General features: G+C 33.8%; 1 protein-coding gene across 3 annotated transcripts in view; it reads right to left on the minus strand.

Moving 5' to 3' along the window:
* Nucleotides 1-19,649, minus strand: part of LOC142981154 (uncharacterized) — a 234,584-nt gene that overhangs the window by 162,196 nt on the left and 52,739 nt on the right. The window lies entirely within an intron of this gene.

Consider the following 19,649-nt stretch of genomic DNA (forward strand, 5'->3'; position numbering starts at 1 on the left):
AGTTACTGTACAATAAAAAATGCACCTAAATACGGTGGAATAGGTTACGAAATGAGTTATCTGTTGTTTAAGATGTACGGCTCGCGACAAATAGAATGGTCGCGTTCACAGTCAGTGGGGCAAGCTTCCAAATCCATTAATAAAATTGAATCAGACGGACATTCCGGGCCACAATGTGCACGTGTGGGGATAAATAAAACTTGATGATATTAGTGTAGATGCAGACGTCTTGAAGACATAACGTCGATAGTTATTTGAATAACAATTCGAGAGAAATACTGGTTGAACATAGTCTTCGTTCATGTATGTAGGGCATGCTCGTTTTCAATTCAGTGAAAATAAAAATTAACGATAGAAAAATTAACAAAGAAATCCTTTTCTTTTGACGTAATTTACGTTCAGTATCACTATTCATTTACAATTTAATTTTGTTACAATGGAATAGAATGTATATAATATTTGTTAAACAAAAGGTAATTCGATTTACATTATCTATATACTTTTGTGGCATTATGTATATCCGTGGTAACAGGAAATTACGTTAACATTAACAATGTTTTATAATCATTGTTGAAAATAAAATAATAAGTTTATCTAAATTAATTTATAAATATTTGTGAACCGCAGCAATGGAACTTAGTTAAAATAATCTGTTAGTATTAACGAATTTGCAAACAAATTAGATTTGAATAGTAAATCAATTCTATATAGTTAATACTTGTTAATATTTAATGCACTTAATAATACTGGCTGGTGGAACAAACATGGACGTCCACAAAATAGTAATTATTTGGTTTAGTACAATAATCACTGGTTTAGCCGTATTTATAAAATGCAAACTGTTAAGCTTTGTATTTACATTGCCAGATTTAAAATGTTTATAAACGTTTGTATTTTATTTAAATTTATTTTCTAGGAATCCGCAATAATTATTGTACATAGTTTATTGAACTTTAGTTATAAATAACTAAATTCTGTAAACAAAATAATCGTTTTGTGATAGAATTTGTTTTATATTAATAGTGTTGTGGGTATTGCTTACTTGGAATTTGTAATAATTTTAACTAGAATACTTGAAAGGAGTTTATACATATGTACCGCAGTACTCATGCTGATGCTTTAGCCGACATAATACATAATGTATTACAGCTATTGCATTTAGCCCACATTGTAAAGTGTCAACTTGCCACTAATCTTATGGAGAAGTTTAGAATAACCTCTACGATATTCGAAATGACAGCAAGATCAAAGAAATTCATTGTCCAAAATTCACCGATAACTTAACTGGCATTTAATCAAAAGTACATATATACTGTGAATAAAAAAATATAAGTTGAACAATTATTTTATAAAATACAACGTGCTATGTGTAGTTTGACGACGTACTCGTACTTTTATGAGTATTTTCACAGCTGTCACCGCTTCACGCTTTACGGCTGAACTACTTGTGTTACTCGCTTCATTTGCCGTGTCAATAATATTGACGGTAGCTTCTGCCACGGACTGGTGATAACGCCGCTGTAAACACTAAATTGTTGCTAAGATTTACGAAAATTCTATCTTATAATGAGTCGAATTTTCATATTTAATAGTCTACAGTCAAAATTTGAGAAATAACTTATATCGTGTGAGACATAGACTTGAATTTTTGCAAAATACACCTGAGTTTAATTAAATAAACTTAAACATAAAAAAATCAAGCAAAATCATAAACTATTCTTGATTGCAGTACTTATAGTAATAACAAAGAAAATCTATCAGATGATTCTGTTAGTAAATGTCTAACGATAACTATACTTTCAAAAATCGTGACATCTATTTGTACCATTACATTAAACAATTGAAAACATCGTATACTTAGAGCAATAGTCGATAAAATGAAAACTTGAGTCGCGTTTAGTCATGTGAAGCCAAACAATAAAATCTCTGTTTTATGCCTAAACTTGTCACACGGAGACGATAGAAACTTCGCTTTACGTATTGCACGTAACAACTAAAACTTGCAAATTTCGCCGCTTTTATGTCTACTACAAATGTTCTGTGATACATTCAACGCACGAATTCTAAAACTAAACCGAGACGTGGAATAGAATGTATTTTGTTTGTGAAATATTGTCGGTCGTGCATAGACTGTTATTATATTAGACTTTTAAGAAGTGTGGATAGGATTGTGAGTTTTTGAATTGTTTATTTGGTTGAATATTATCGAGTGTGACCTCTCAAGGTGAGATAATGGTCTGTTGAAGTGATATCGTTTATTATATTATAACACTAGATAAAAGTCTACTTCTTGGCTTTTCTTACGACGTTAGTTCCATTCGTTTTTTACTTATGACTTGCAAAAGAAGACAGTCGATATATTATCGGAGTTTCAGCAACGTATTTCTTCATTTTTGATATTTATTTGTTTCAATTTTTTCTTTGTTTAAGAACAATCGAAAAATAGTATCCTGACGTGTTTGTTCGCACCTCCTTTTTTGCGCTATATTTGTTTACTAGCTGACCCGCGCAACTTCGCTTGCGTCACCTAAGAGAATGGGTTAAAATTTTCCCCGTTTTTGTAACCTTTTTCGTTGCTACTCCGCTCCTAATGACCGTAGCGTGATGTTATATAGCCTATAGCCTTCCTCGATAAATGGGCTATCTAACACTGAAAGATTTTTTCAAATCGGACCAGTAGTTCCTGAGATTAGCGCGTTCAAACAAACAAACAAACAAACAAACAATCAAACAAACAAACAAACTCTTCAGCTTTATTATATTAAGTATAGATGTTTTTTTAAATTCTAAGTAATTATAATTAGTCGCTAAAATCTTAAGAATATTCTTTAAAATGTTCTTTATTTTAGAATACATCCAAGTTTAGGCCATATAAAGTACTTTCTAGATCAAATTAATATGAAGGGCGATATTTTAAACGTGTATCTAAGGGACGCGTCGTAGCTGGGCTTAAAAATTCATTTATTATAAGTCGTAAGCCGTTGCCAAGTGCTGGACGAAAATGATTGATAGTCCGTCACAATGGATGCCTCCCGTATGATATATTATTTTAATATTTACTGCATTTTAATGTTGAAAATAGTGACGTTGCGTCTTTTAACTTTGATCAATGATGATTAAGTAAGTTTTTGTAAAATCGTATTTTTTATACACTTTTCTGAAACTGCATGATTACGAGTGAATGATATTTCTAAGGCTTATAAGGTTCCTGACATGTATAAAACAAAAAAATACTTCAGTAGCGCGATTTTCGATAGTTTATACCAACGAGTATGCAGAGTTTGATCAGTTTTTTATACATTTCTCGATAGCTAGCCGGTTTTCGTTAGTAGATAGTAGTAGAGAATCGCGCTACAGGTCAAGTCTTTATAAACTTACGTAATTTCTTATTCAAATAAAACGAGAGCTTTCATTAAAAATTATTACAAAATAAAGACAAAGCGGGCACGTTATGAAGGCCCGTCATTTTTATCACTTTGCAAGAAAACTTTAATAAAGTAGAGACACAAGGTACGTTGCAGGTAAATTATTACATTTTTATGCACAAAAAGTGTTTTTAATTTTGTCACGTAGTACGGGGGTGGTGAAGTGTGCTCTAGTCATATAAATCATAGAGGATTTATGAAGTGATGTTATGAAAACAAGGGAGATTGGGCCGTTCATCGTGAGATGTTCGGAAGAACGCCACTGATTTATTCTTATTTAAACATAGCTGTGGGACTTTGATATTTAGTTGTTTGTTTGTCTATCAATATTCATTAAGTATTAGCGAATGAATTTAAAATTGTAGGTTACAAAACTTTTGTATTCTAATTGAAAGCTGAAAAAAATGCCTGTCTACCATATTAATTAATCGTACACAAAAGTGACATTGAATCAATTACTCAAAAACCTTATAAAGGCTAAAGAATCAATTAAATCTAAGCTACCGATTGGATTTGTCAACTTTCACTCCCAAATAACATATATTTATGAGAAAATCCCGCAGAATTCTCATGAAAGTAAAATAATATTATTCCTTCATTTCTCAACTTTTTCGCCGTGTTTGCGATATATGTGCCTAGTTTACTTTTCATGTTATATTTAGGCTCCTATTTTTTTTTTGCTTTCACGCTACACGTGGATACAATTGTCGGCATTCTTGGAACTGTACTTACAATAAGATGTACCCGTAATTATAATACCTCGATGTTATACATGATATTGACAGGTAAATAAATGTTCACAGGATATTGTTAAGCATCAACTCCTTTATATGTCTTTGCTTTCTTTCCCTGCGTCTTATTACTTTTAATGTTTACTTTTGCCACAAATTATTTCTGTAACCGGTATATATACATATAAAATACATCCAATGACTTATGTTTCATACAAATTCTTAAGTAAACAGAAATAACAATAACATCTGTACGCTCCGAGACACAAATAGTCATAAAAGAAAATGCCAAACAATTGGCTAAAGTCTTCACACACGCTACGTTGACAGATATAGAGATAAAGTAAAATGGCCGAAACCATTAGTAAAATTGAATTAGTGGCCGCTATTGGATGACAATAGCACTTCACTGGCGCACACAAAGCGATGTAATCCGTAAAAGAACCAAATTTGGCCCCAGCAGCCTTTCAATACGTATGCTCCATACAGTTTCTGTTTGACAAAGACTAACATACGAGGATTAAAAAAGGTTTGAATGTCTAGATTAATAAACGGAGCCCTGTCTGCGTGTTTTTGTTCGGTTTTATTATGTTTCTTTTTTACTTTTATGTGGGAGTAACAGGTTTTTGGGACGTTTTTAAAGCTAATTTCGGTTGTAAAGAATAAAATCTGAAAAGGTTTGCAAATAGGAATGATTTAACATCGTGCGCCCATTTAAAAAGTTTCAGATTGGATGAGAAAATTTAGCTTGAAAAATATAATACGTCTACAAAAATAATTGGCTTCGAATACCAAATTGCCAATTTCTTTCCATGCTGCAGTTCTAAAAGACTCACGAGATGCGAAAGAAGATACTTTTAAAGATATTTTTGCATAAAGAAAGGCGAATTTCCATGCAGATGTTGAGCTAAACAATGCACATTAGCGAGCGCAAACGTTCACCAATTTCAAGGGTTGTTTCATACGAACATAAAGTGGTCATTATTACATAAGGCAGTCAACGGGGCTGTGTTTATTCAGCAATAAACCAAGTTTTACGACAAAAGGCAGCCATTGCCGAGCGCCGCTGAAGCACGATGGGTAATTCTTTTATCTTTAAACAATCGTGTCAATTGTTTCTGTAAACGTTTAGTGCACTTTGTAGCGACTTTAAAAATACGGAGTGCTAATTTGATTGTTGCGGAATTAGATTCGTAATGTGGTGAAGTTGTTTCGAGAATTGTTCTGTTCGGCTAAATGAAATACTAAGAATTTTTACACAGTACCTATGAGAAAGATTAAAATGTGAAAAGACTTCACGTCTTTTTGTATTTTAACCGACACGTTTAGTTAAACGGTTCAAGGTAAAGCAGAGAATTAGCTCCTCGATTTTGATATTCATAAAATGAACAACAGCTCAGTTGATGGACGTATTTCAATTCTAGGAAACGTCTTACGTTTCAATATCCCACGGAGTATTTCAAAAGTACTGTACACAGCAAAAGGAAGCAACTGCCGTACACTGAATTTCGAACAGTTCCTCAATATTCTGCTCTTCCAGCAATTTCTAGGAATATTCGTCAATGTAACAGGCAATATGAAGTACTCTCAATATCGGGTATTAAATAATAAGTACTGCATCAGCTTGTCAGCTTTGTAAAGTGAAGGGTTCGTAGTTTCATAGAAATAGAGGTACTCTACCGATGAAGTACGGGCAGTTTGTTTGTTCGGAGTAATGAAGGTATCGGGATATTATCGTTCTTACTGTTTATTTTCTATACTTACTTGGAGCTTTTTAATATTTTAAAGGAAATAATAATATGAAAATATAGTCGAGAAACTAAGTCGTCGAGAATTCTCAGTACCTGTAGTAGTCTTCATAACTACGAAATTTGTTGTAGGTAATTAGCGTTACTTTGAATAACTACATATTATATGTATATATAATACAAACATAAGATCACGCCTGTTATAAAGCACGGAGACGCCCAGTTCAAATACCATTATGCGGTTACCCATCTATAGAACGACCGCGACAAGGTTTGCTTAACCCACAGATCGTTTACCGATCGGTGAGAGCAACTGGTTATGAGAGGCAGAGGTTGCATTAGCAATGTAAGTCCTATGCGATAGGGGGCGAGCCTATTGCCATTAACCGATCATGCTACCTACCGAACTCCGGACTTAAATTAAATTAGAAAAATCCCATATTTCCTGACCAGGCAATCAAACCTGAGTCCGTGATATTGCCAGTTAACTTTATCCAAAGGAATTCAGCAGCGCGATTCTCTACCACTACCGACTGTTGACAACGGGCTAGCTATCGAGAAATGTTCTAAACGCCTCTAGCGGGCGCCGTAAGAACTATTCTTGCAGGACATTTTAATTGTCAAACTGTCGTTACTCGATACTGACTGTAGCGAATCGCACTACACAGCACCCAGTACATTTTTTTTACACTTAACTTTATCAAAGTGAATAATATGTATAGTGTAGGTGTAAGTTATTACAATATACAGTATGTGGTAGAGAAGTGATCCAATTACGTCATCAATATGTTTCATAGCTGCTTGCACACGTACGAGCCGATAAATGTATTAGATGTACCATGATGGATGGGACATGCCGGTGCCTTCGACAGTGACATTGATAGCAATACGTCTTAACGTGTTTAGGTGTCTAGGAGCAACTGTAGGCACTTGTGTTATATTACTAAGGGATAAACCAATTATGCATAGTTTTCTACATTTAGACTAAATTAATAGGAACGTTTTATCAGCAACATATGAATATGTACAGACTTTAATGTCTGAAGCATTATGAGTTTTGGTGGTTTCCAGAGTTGACTCTGTACTAAAGGACTGGGCCAGGTAGGTACAAGCTTCAACCTGCCCTGTTATTCAAATAATATTTCTGAAAATATATTTAAACTAGCTATTAATTTCATAGATTCTATACACATTTCTTCAAAAACTTGAACTTAATCTTTTGCATAAGAATTTAAGTGCTTATCAGACAGTAAACTAAGGACCTCACACTAAAAATGCAAAAAAATATTTCAAATATCATCGTAACATTTGCACACATGAACAACAACACACTTTAGCGCTTATAACAAGTAAACCCACTCAACGCAGTAACAAGCAATTTTCAGTAACAGTGAAATACGCGAGGGCTTTACATATAACGTACGAATCTGTTCATGTTGCGATGGAACACTAATTATGTCAGCGAAATTCATCGCCGCCGGATTGTGCCAACTAGTTCCTCTTGTAGTATTGTAGTTTAGTGAACTATTGCTTTGCTGCAGTTATGTGTAGGTGTACTGTGTGTTAGTGTTACATATTAGGTACATTTTGTGGTACGTGTTAAGATGAAATGTGATTGTTCCGGTGTTTGTAAAATTAAAGCACTTAATTAAGTTATACAGGAAAAAATTGTGTATGTAATCGTAATAGTATACATATTATTATATTATTAGCTCAAATCCTAACTGGTATATGATTATGACAATTGTTAACCACATACATACTTATAAATATAAAAGCAATATCTGGCGCTAAAACCTTGTTTAAAACCCACAAGGTGTAGATCATGTGAGATGTAGGCCGTGAATAATGAATGGCATTTGCCGTGTAAGCATCCACACTAATACACAAGTATACGCCAAATCATCAACCAACAACTCCCTTCGTAATATCTTATGCTCCAATTCCCAATTACAACAATCAAGAGGCCCTCGGAGCGATCGAACGCAGCCCTAATTCAGCGAGCACAAACTAACAATAAATCCAGTAAACGAGCCCAATATTTTTATTTACAACAACGAATTGTATCATTTGAATAATTTCCACCATTTCGCTGAATCCCGCAGACTCCTAATTTCGGGCCGTGTCTATAGAGATTTCGCGACAATAGAAGGTTTTTCTATGGGGGGTGGGAAGGGGGCGCCACCCTCGTAATGAATAAAAGTGAAGGCTTACGGGCTCTTTGTTACAAACGACGCTAACCTTGCTGCCGACTTCAAGTTCGAACATTGCCGATTCTCTGTAGAATTTGTTTGTTTGTCACATTATTTTTGTGATGAACTAAACTTATACCTTGGGATCTTATGCAAGGAGGGTGCTATTGTGTTTTCGTGACACAATGAAGGTCGACTAGAATAAGGACGACAGAAGAAAGGTTCTAAGAAACACTGCTATTTCAAGTGTTTTTTTGTTGAATGAGTGATGGCTTGCTTTCGTATTATGTATATTAAGTTTCTTAGAATCCAACTAAAATATATATATAATCTAACATTTAATTATTAATAGAGACGATCAATTAGTCTGTTACTACCGCTTATTAACACGAAACTGAGTGACGACATTTAATTATCAAAGTGACTGAATTCACCAACATACATCGACGAATGTAGTACAGCCTAGTCATTAATTAGACAATACAAGATGGTGCCTTTGAATCGCATTCACCCGATATGTTTGATAGGTGTTTAGGTAACGTGTAAGGTGCGACCGACCGAACGTAACTGCTAAGATGTGTACAGTTCTAATACATTAGGGGCCGGAGTCGCCCGACTGAAAGCCAAATAATTACTCTGTACTGAATAGTATGCGACAATAACATATGTTTGTAGTACTACCGTTGTTGTGAAACGTGTAACTGATTTATTATTCTTTGATATGTTTTGGTAATTTTTGTGGAAAATTCTTATGTTTTCGAAGTACAAATGACTATCAATTACTTTGAAATCCAAAGATTAAAATATTTTTTCAATTTCAGATTCAGAATGCATCGCTTTATTTACTGGCTTCTCTGTGAGAATGACAGAGCAGCACTTATTATTAAGAGGGAGACATATATACCTATGTTGACTTCTGTAAAGTAATTTACATACTTAAAGATAAAACATTGAATCTAGATGTATTACACACTTATCGCGGTCATGATAGTCCTATTGAAATAACAGTCAGCCGCCATAAATGACAACAGTTCATTCACTAAAGATTTACACTTCAAAACAGCTGAAGAAAAACAATAGGCGAAACCATATTTTAAAATAAAAGACTGTCGTGTTTAGAGTGACAATTATTTTTGTTAGCACACGTCACGTGAAACGCACAACGGTCTACATTCCACTACATCTTAGCAACGGTACTAAAAAAATACTCACTTATTTTATTCGTGGTTTTCCATTGTGACGGAGATTGTTGTTTAATACAGGATGTGCCGGTATGCAATGTCAATCTGTTTTATAGCATCATCTTTTACTTCAAAGTAGTCTCGTGTTATCGTTTTATTTAAAATTAAATACGCTAATTAAATTGTTTGTATTTCACAGAAGGATGTTGAACCCATCATATAATCAGCTGTACTTGATTTTTTGTAAGTGTTGAACTTGGTTTCATTGATACCTGGGTGATAAAACTACTGAAATGTTTACCAAGTTTCTTAGTTTCTTTTTTATTTCGTTCGGATTACAACTATAAGCCAGGCGAGCTTAACTAGCCAGGGACACTACTACCCGAGGTGCGTAAAAGATGTACGTCACATCAGTATTCTATGTTAGTTTGTATACGCACTGCGCTCGAGGTGAGCCAAGAATGTAATCCGTTTAATGGATCACTGTACGATGTATCAAGGAATGCCGATTCAGCCTCTAAATTGCTAGACAATTGTTTGTTAACAACCGTTCCAAGCTTTGATGATATTTTTTTAGATTCGATACTAATGATGTCGGATTAGTCAAGGCTCATTTTACATTCCGTAACGAAACGATTTCGGATCTCAATTTTTCTAAATTCGGGAGAATTACGTTTGGATTTTTCCGTTTCGAGATCGGGATTGGAACCATGCCAGGTAAATGGCGATAGGTTTGTCCCCATCGGGCTTTAATAACTGTCGGAAGCTGCAGATATAAGATACTAAAACTGTGTTTGCTCTTTAGGAGTTTCGTTGGGACGATGGCAGAATTTTATTGCCTTCTGGAAGTCTGTCATAATCTTATACAACATGACTCCGGGGCAAGATGGGATTGATTCATTCTAAAATGACATCAATATTTTATGCGGTTGTTTCGTATTTATTGCTTAAAATAAAGGATGTTCTCGATGCCAAAAACCAGGACCAATTACTTTAAGCTGAAATACTCGTGTTGAAATACAAAACCTTTGTCAATTTAGCAGACAAACGCACGCAGACAGGGTTTACAAAACCAGAGCCCTATTCTAAATGTAATCGTTACCAAGTCACTTGTCACAAAGCAAACATGGTTAATGAAACATTCGCTTATATTGATTTACAAAGCTCATTTGGACCGCAAATTCATCTCGTCACTGAAATGAGATGTGCAATTGTTGTACTAACACTAATTTAGCGTTATATTAGGCACAGTTTGTAATAAATACATTTAGTAGTTCGACGAATACTCAGCAATCCTATCAATTATTTACTTTGCTAATTTACCGTTGTTCATTTAATAGTAAACATAAATGTTCAAAATGGTTTGATTTCACTTTTACTGTGTTTGGAAATTTAGATGCAGTTTATTATGTAGTTACAAGTGGCATGAGTTAGGATGAGGTTTTTAAGTTCTATGTTTACTAAGTCTTAGGCAGGCTTCCATAAACACTCTTTATGCTTATTCAGATAAAGATTTTCCTTTGTGTCTTTTAATCTATGTTGTTGAGTTAAAAACCCAAGTCCGTAAATAATTATTATGCTTTCTGATACGTCACAAATTGAAATAAATTATTATTTTGTCAAAATTACTAAAGCTCTGATTGTTATAAAAAAAAACTATCGACAACAATTCAGTAACAGAGTCGCAAGTGTTTCGCAATCACCCCTCAGTATTGATGACCGTAAGCTCACATCATTTAGTCAGTAAACAGCACGGAACCACGTACACGACGGTATCTTGTTACCAGAACAACCGTCGAGTGTCGTTTAATTTATTCAACAAATATGTACGTGGAATTCCACGTGAACAAATAAAAGCAATTGTTCATTAACTTACTCACGTATAAAATAAATTAACGATTTGTACGGCTTGCTCACGAAATTTTAATAACACATTAAAATGATCATTAATTTTACACCAGATAAGCAATTATGTCGCTTGATCGGATAATTATGTTGCTGTTTTTTTAATTCAATTATTTGCATGGATTCGTTAGTTAAATCACTTTACATTGTTAATTACTTTAAGAGTTATGTGCGGAATAATCAAAGTATTATTTATGCGAAATTTTCACATAAAATGTACTCACAAATGTACCTTTTTGCCAATACTTTTCACCAATACGACAATACGTTAGTGTATAAATATTTTTCTGAAATAATTAAATCGTAAGTTGGCATTACTAATCTGGGCTTTACTAAGTTTTTGCTTAGTTACATAATAATCGTCTAGTTTCCTTTATCGAAAGAAATAGTTTTTTACGTTCAGGTAGTTTTATTTTCTGCCCTACTTCCAAATTGCTGGCCTAGTTTTTAAATATTTCTTCACCGTTTGGCAGCACAACTAATTTGACGAAATTCTGAGTAGACAAGCTGATCTAGATTGAGGCAGGCGGACAAAGAAACGTCTCTTTCTAACGTCTAATTCTCCCAAGCTTGCTACGAAAGGTTGATTGGGTTGGCAATTCTTCGAGTTTTCTTCTCTAACACATTGTTGGAGAAATGAAGTCCGTAAAACAAGTTGAAAGGCTTCTTCGCTAAGAGAATCTCCGTAACGAGGTTTGTGTTAAGAACATTTCGGAGTTACAAATCTACAACTTTATTGTGTCTTTAGCATTATATTGCTGTACTTGGGACTTTTTTGCGAAATGAAAGTAAGATAGCTTGGAAATTGAATATGTATTGTATACATGTTGAGTTTATTACGTATACTTCGTTAGCCGAAGTCTAAAAAACATATTTCCTCCACCCAAATATTGTTTTTTAAGTTATGTCAAAGTCATTGGTGATTATCAAGATGCTTCATAAACTTTAACAAGTATTTGAAATCGTCAAAATATTTTTATCTACCACCGTTTCGGTAAAGCTATTGCTCGTGAGAAAAAACGGCAAGAAACTCACGGCATGCTCTTTGCCTATGCCTAGTTAAATAGTAAATCTTCTTAAAGCTCCACATGAAATATTCCTATACATATTCCATACGGAAATGTGACATATTCCATATTATGAATAGCAAAATTTCTATGACACAACTATCAATGTCAATATTTTCCCCTATATACTAGTTTCCTATCTAAAAGGACTGCTATTTATCGTAAGCTCCCAAGGCCTTAGATAGATCATGTTTAGTTTGCTACACTTTATCACTGGAGATGACTATCGTGAATCCCTTTAGGAAACGAACATTAACTTGAAGCTAACAAGTTTGTGAGCTGAGGTCTTACGTCAATATTGATAGCAGCTGTCGTTCCACTACTTACCTACTTACTTTCATCCGCCCCTAGTACATTTTAAAATTAAATATGCTAGTTAACGTAAGGTTTTCTTTACTTTTGATATAATATGGATATTTTTCGCTTAAATACTAACGTTTTTTGTATGATAATGACACATCACTTGGTGTTAAATGATATCAACACTTAAAACTCGATCCTAATTTGCCCCCTTTAACATAAAAGTCACATATTATATTATTTTAACAGTGACATTTTGACGCATAGTTAGAGTAATCTATGTACTTTGTATACTGCGTAACAAAAAACTGGATTTTGAAAAAGGTGAACGAAGTACTTGTAAATTATTATAAAATATTTTCGAAATAACAATGAGTTTTGATACGTTTCAAATACTTATGTATACTTACAGCCCACGTAGTGGCTGACACAAGCACAAACAACTGAAGATCACACAAATACTTATTCCTAAATTATTCAGCGTGGGAATAAAACCCATGTCAGTTCATCATTAGTACAGATCATTTCTTTACCTTTACAAAGGTTATAAAAACTACCTAATGAAGGTTGAAAAGTACCACAAATCACCGCCTACTTCCATATTATTATAGTATTATTCAACACGTACACAACAATAAAAGTGCTTCACCAAGCACGAAACGCACATGTGGATGTTATTTTATATTTTTAGCAAACATTATCGGTCTTTATGTGTGCCAAACATATGCAAACGTGTCTCATTTACATGCTTTACGAATACGTAACACAATTAGTGGAGAAACATTGCGAAAACATTTTTGGATGCAGCATTTTTTTGTAATTATGAACAAGTAAATGTCCCGCTCTGTTGGATGTTTGAGTTTCCTGAAATTTTTTGAATATTCTAGGTCATATTTTCATAATTTTAGCGTTTTTAGCCTGGTAGGCAAAATACGTTGAATATATTTCATGAAATTACGATCATTAACCAATCAGTGACTTAAAGTTTTATCATAATATTTTACATATTTCCTATGATAGTTGGATTTTGAACATCAAATACACAACGTTTTCTAAAACTAGTCACAAACTTGGTACAATAAGTATTTTGTTAAATACATCAATAAGACATTTCTACTGTAGTCAAGTGAATATCGGCTTATTTAGCCCTCCATTCCTCTCAGCAACGACTAGAAGTTACCATCACCGTTGCCATAGCAACGTCAAGAGCCGTCAGTAACGCGGTCACACGAATTTCTCGGTAACAAACAAGCAGATGTGTCGGTAGATATTAAGCCCAAGAACTTACTTACTGTAAACTATTGAGGATTGACTATTAACTCGCTGGAAACATCGTTAGCGATGTTTTTTTACTAATAGACCTATTCTGTAGCGCGATTATGTACAGTCGGGACTGTCGAGTATAGAAAATTTGACATTTGAAATGTACTGCAAAAATAATTCCTAAGGCGCTCGTTAAAGGCGCTTATCTGGTTTTCATACAAAATTTCTCGCGCGGCTGGGTGGCGATTTCCTACTACTATCGACTATCGACAACCAGCTGGCAATTTAAAATTTGTATGAAAATCTGGTCAGCGCCAATAGTAGACGCCGTATGAACTATTTTGTAGAACATTTTAAATGTCATATTCTCGATACTAGACAGTAGACTGTAGAGAATCGCGCCACAGAACTAAATGTTATCCGCTACCATTGTCGGTAGTGGAATCTTTTTTGCAGACAGTTGCGTGGTTAGGTATTGTATTGCTGAATCCGTTTTCGAATTCCAAGATGTAACAATTTTAAAAGATATAGGAAAAACCTTAAAACTCATTTCGTTAAAATATTTTGTCGCATTTAAAACAAATACTAAAAACGATAAGTGCATTACATAACGTTACGTAGGTATGATTGTGGACACAAATGCACTTCATGACATTGACAACAGCCATTGCATTTAAAATAAAATAAAGTGGAAATAGTTCCGAAAATACTTCAGCAATAAAATCTACGTGTGCGATAAAATGTTTGTTTGGAATTTATCGTAGTTTTATCTGAAGGTACGATAGCGTACGTTTTGGATAAATTTAACTAACAGATTACGAAGCAATAAAGGAGACAAATAGGGGCCGAATGAAAGGCCTAGCCACTGGGAATCTTTCTTCGTATTGTACGTTGTTTTCAATACCGGCCGTAAAGGAAAAATATGTTGTGCATTAAAAAAAACTTTTGAAACTGTTTCAGTTCTTTATCTTTATAAAATTGGCTAAATACTTAAAAAAAAGCACGTGTATAGAGTGTTCAGTCTTTAAAACGAAATGGACATGAAATAAAGTTTTCTTATTTTACTGCAATGTCCCAAAATCTCATAAAATCAGGTCAGGGCTACCATGGCAACCTTGATTTTACGGCCGTTACAGCCTGTAAAAGTAACACAGCGTATACCCGTCCATAATTTAATTTGAAAAAATAAGGAAACTCTTTTGTTACAAAATTAAGTTAGGCCCGTAATTAAAACATAATATAATTGGGCCGCGTTTATGAATGGGCTATTAATTTTAAGCCCGAGTCAAAAGGATTTTAATGTAAGGGTACGAACGTTTATTTAAGGAAAGTTTAGTTACCAACAGGAGCAACTGTGACTCAGGGATCACCTATAGAGGTTTCTGAACGAATTAATCCGTTGGAAAAGTTCCGGTTTTCATTACTAGTAGCGGACACGCGTCGGGTTTATAAACGAACTCGTGTTGAGGCTAACAGTTTGGTTTTCAACTTTGTAAAGAGTTTATATACGTTTAGGTTTAAGGATTGCAGAGCTGGTATGAGTTACATTGATGAAGGTTTACAAGTTGTGTTTAATGCTTCTCACCGAGTTTTATCTTTACCTCTTACAAACTAACAAAGTTTAACTAGGTATTTAATAGTTTTATAAAATACAATTTTTATTGACAAATAAAAAAAAATCTTCCTACTAAATGTGTGACTGTATCTGATTGACGTGAGGTTCTTTTAATCGGAAAATTGCAACATTTCCAGTGAAATTCTTGTTTGAAATTCTAGAAAATTACATGTTTAATCTACATTTTTAACCTAGATACATAAAATGTTTATTTTCGACCAAACATATAAGATTTCGTAGATTTTCAACATGTCACTGACATTTTCGATGTAAAGATAAATCATGTGATATTTCACTGAGATCATCGGCTTGTACCTAATATTAAATTAATTTGAAAATTACGTCTAAACTGACCTTTGCTAGGAATACTTCCGCGATCGTCATGTTTTTCTAGATCATGTTTAATGAATCCGCTATGATTTAATAAATATCCTATCGTTTGAATTGAAAATGAAACTAAAATTTCATTCACTCATTTTAGTTTCATTTTAGGCTAAAATTCTGTAAAGATAACTTTTCATACCCTTAATTATAAGGATTCTTATAACATTAGCCCGATTCTCAATTACTATCGAGTATCGACAGCCGGCTAGCTGTCGAAAAATTGTGTATGAATGAACAGTGATTTGTATGATAAATTCGGATGTCGAACTATTTTGGCAACACATTATAAATGTCAAATTCTCGATCTACCATCGATAATAAGTATTCAAAATTAGTCAACATAGGCAATTTTATAAGAGTTTTCAAACTCTAGCAGTGAAAACACCACAGTGCATGAAATTCCTAATCGTGTAACAGGTTACCAGCTCTAAGTGGCTCGACAGTCTTAACCAAGATCTCGTTGATATCTGATGTACAAACAAGATCAATATAAAAACTAAACACCGTTATCTGGTACCGATTTAATAGAATAGCGCTATAGGTCGATCGGTTGGCAGCGCACCAACTTATGTACAAGGCAACTAACGTTATTTACTCCACGGAAATTTTATGTATATTGACTGATACTACGTTAAAACACGATCGAATGAGTTTGTCAAATAGATTTGTTTATAATGTCCACTCATTGCAGTATATTTATATGCAATAATGTTTATGGACCTAAGCGACGTTGTAAAAACGCTAACTAAACGAGAATTGTGTGGAAGCGAGTTTTTGAATTCGCGTGTTGATTAGCTGCTAGATTTACGCATGAAAAATCTATAATTTTTTCATTCAGGTATACACCTCATGCCATAAAATTGAGACTAAAATTAAGACTTAAATGTCTCAAGCAATAATAAGTAAAATCATTAATTGGCAACAATTTTAGAACAACAATTTCTATTGTCTTCGTTACGTATACGCGTGACGTTCTCATAATTCTCCGAAAAATAATTCCTGAAGTCCATTAAAAAGAAATATATCATTATTTATTGAGCTGTGTTGTATCAAATAGTTGAAAATTATATATACAATATGTGTGCTATATGTTCAAAAGATAAGCCAGGGACTTGAAAACACGAACTAAACAGATAACTTAAGTGAATTCACGAGAGGATTTTAGTTGACGACGTACACGGAACTATGGGAGGATAAACCCTAGAGTACGACAATAAATATAAAACAAGTATATGCACATTCATATAGTATTATAGAGTTTAATTTGATGTTATGTGTTGGAAGTCCCCGCATTTGATTATTGTAAAGGACTTTTAACATTCTCATGTACACTGTTATTATATGAAGTAAAAAAAAATCATATTCCTAACTAGGACTAATTATTTTATTCTTAGACGTCAATGAATCGCGCATAGACTATACTCGTAATATAAAAATCATTACTTGCAAGTTACACCACTTTCGACATACTATTTGTTAGATATAGTATAAATGCATTTTTGAAGATAAAATTCCTATTGTGTGCTAATCTGTAACCATTCCCGAAGTGTGTGGCCGTAAGTTTCATATTTTGTTTAGTAAAATCTCAACTAGTGACGTGACAGATTCCCCACGCAGATGAATGAAATAGAAGCAAAATTTGTTTGTTTATCGTACATTGTTGTACTCTCTACCAGCCCTCAGGGGACCCAAGCAAGATTATCTCACAAGTCTATGACGCGAAGTTTTAAATCAAATTATTTCGTAACCCACTTGTAATTGAACTAGGTACTGGTTATAAATAATTGACAATACGTAACGTCGCCTAGCGCATAAATCTCAATGCTCAAGCCGAGCCAATGTTTTTAATGTAGTTAGTCCCAACATTGGGGTCGATGACCTTACAGTAATTTTTACAAGCTTTTTACTGCTGAACCGCTCGTTATTGCCGCTGATGTTGTTTTCATACTATTATTTAATGTCTTCTGCGAAAAAAAATTATTCATGATAATCTGTAGCATACAATTTCTGAGGTATTTTTTGTTGAATGCAAATAATTAATGGAATAGAGGCGACAAATTACGTTATTTTTGCTAAAAAAATAAAAGCTTTTCTTAGCATTATAACAGGAATGTAAGTTTAAACATTGTAAAATAATACGTCTTTTACATGAGTATTTATTGCGTAAAATGGGTCATGAACAAATATAACAAAATCCTACTGCCTACAGAGTAAACACGACAAATTATTTGAATTTAATTACAAGATCTCAACAAGACATTAATTAAAATGAAAACTTTGTGAAGACCTAGAAAGTTGATAAATAAGTATAATTAAGAACAGAAATCGATCATACTCAAATTTCTCTCAGAAGGTACCACAGGATTTGGAAAAACGGTTGCCATATAATAATGGCTTGCTCCCGGTAGTTTCATGACAAAACTAGTAGGAATTTTTTGACAAATTTTCTAAGGTACATACCTACCTACGCGGTTTGTGTTGAACTGCTTATAAAATACAATATTATTTATGTACAATTGAAAGCTTACCTACGAAAAATAGGTACATTAAAACTACGTCTTCATTAATAAAAAGTAAATATATATTCTAAAAGTTCATCGACTGCTACAAGTAATTCAAATCATAATATTGAAATTAGTTAATTACATTACTGAAATTAGAAGATTTTAATATTTCAGTGTTTGACTTGTACTGAAATGAGTATTCTTTAGCGTTTGTTCAACATGATTTGGAAGAAAGGTGATAGCTTAAAATGTAATATTAAGTTAATTAATAAAGTTCTGTAGAAAGCCACTGTACCTACCACGTTTAACAAAAATTACAATTTTGGTTTTAGTAGGCTTTTTATCTTTTGAAAGAACAATGAAATGTTGCTAAACTCACTTGATTTGGAAACACGTACGGCTTCCCTGGGAGCAAGGATCGTGGCAAAAAGTAGTGTTTCTGAATTTTTATATAATTCGCTGCTACGTAAGTAAAATACAAACGTTCTATTGCAGTTGTTTATAGTAAATGGACACCCTCAATAAATACAAAAAAGAAAAAAAAACTTATCTTAGTTCTCTGTAAAATGAGCCTAATTCTTCAAGTGACACTTTATCTTCATACATGTCATATTTACTTTAACGACTACGACATAAGGTGAGAGAGCTAAAATCTCATTGACACGGGAAGCAAGCCTCCTTCACGTGTACGGTACTTTAATGTCCTAAATAACCCTTTAACCTTGAGCCAGTTACATATATCTTTGTTTACACGGTCGCCGTAAACGTGGCCTTCATTACACAGTTCTGTGCCTCGATTCTCTACTACTATCGACTACCGACAACCGAACTGTCATCGAGAAATTTTGTATGAAAATCTGATCAGCGCCTCTGACGGGTGTCGTAGGAAACATTTTGGCAGTACATTCTAAATGTCAAAATTTCGATAGCTAGCCGGTTGTCGGTAGTCGATAGTGGTAGAGAATCGAGGTACTGTATATGCTGTTTAGTGACATTTTCTTTCAGTCTTACCCCCAAATTGTTATCCAAAGTTTAGTGGAAATCGGTGGAAGATTCCACCGTTTCCGATAACACTAACTGCCCCGATCTCATCTCTGTTGGCTTAATCTAGATAGCTTTTCCGTATCATGCCTCCGTCGCAAGTAAGGGAGACTACACAGATGCTTGAATACGAAACAGGGCGATAAATGGTTGCATAATAATAGAACTAATAATATTCGTCTTTAATTTGATAAAATTAAGAACCAAAATGTATGTCTGAGAAACGAAAAATATAGTATGCTTCTCGGTATTTCAAATAGGATTCTAGCCAAAATAGCAAAACAATTTATCGA

The sequence above is a fragment of the Anticarsia gemmatalis genome, chromosome 19, assembly GCF_050436995.1.
Source record: "Anticarsia gemmatalis isolate Benzon Research Colony breed Stoneville strain chromosome 19, ilAntGemm2 primary, whole genome shotgun sequence".
In the NCBI taxonomy this organism is placed as follows: Eukaryota; Metazoa; Arthropoda; class Insecta; order Lepidoptera; family Erebidae; genus Anticarsia; species Anticarsia gemmatalis.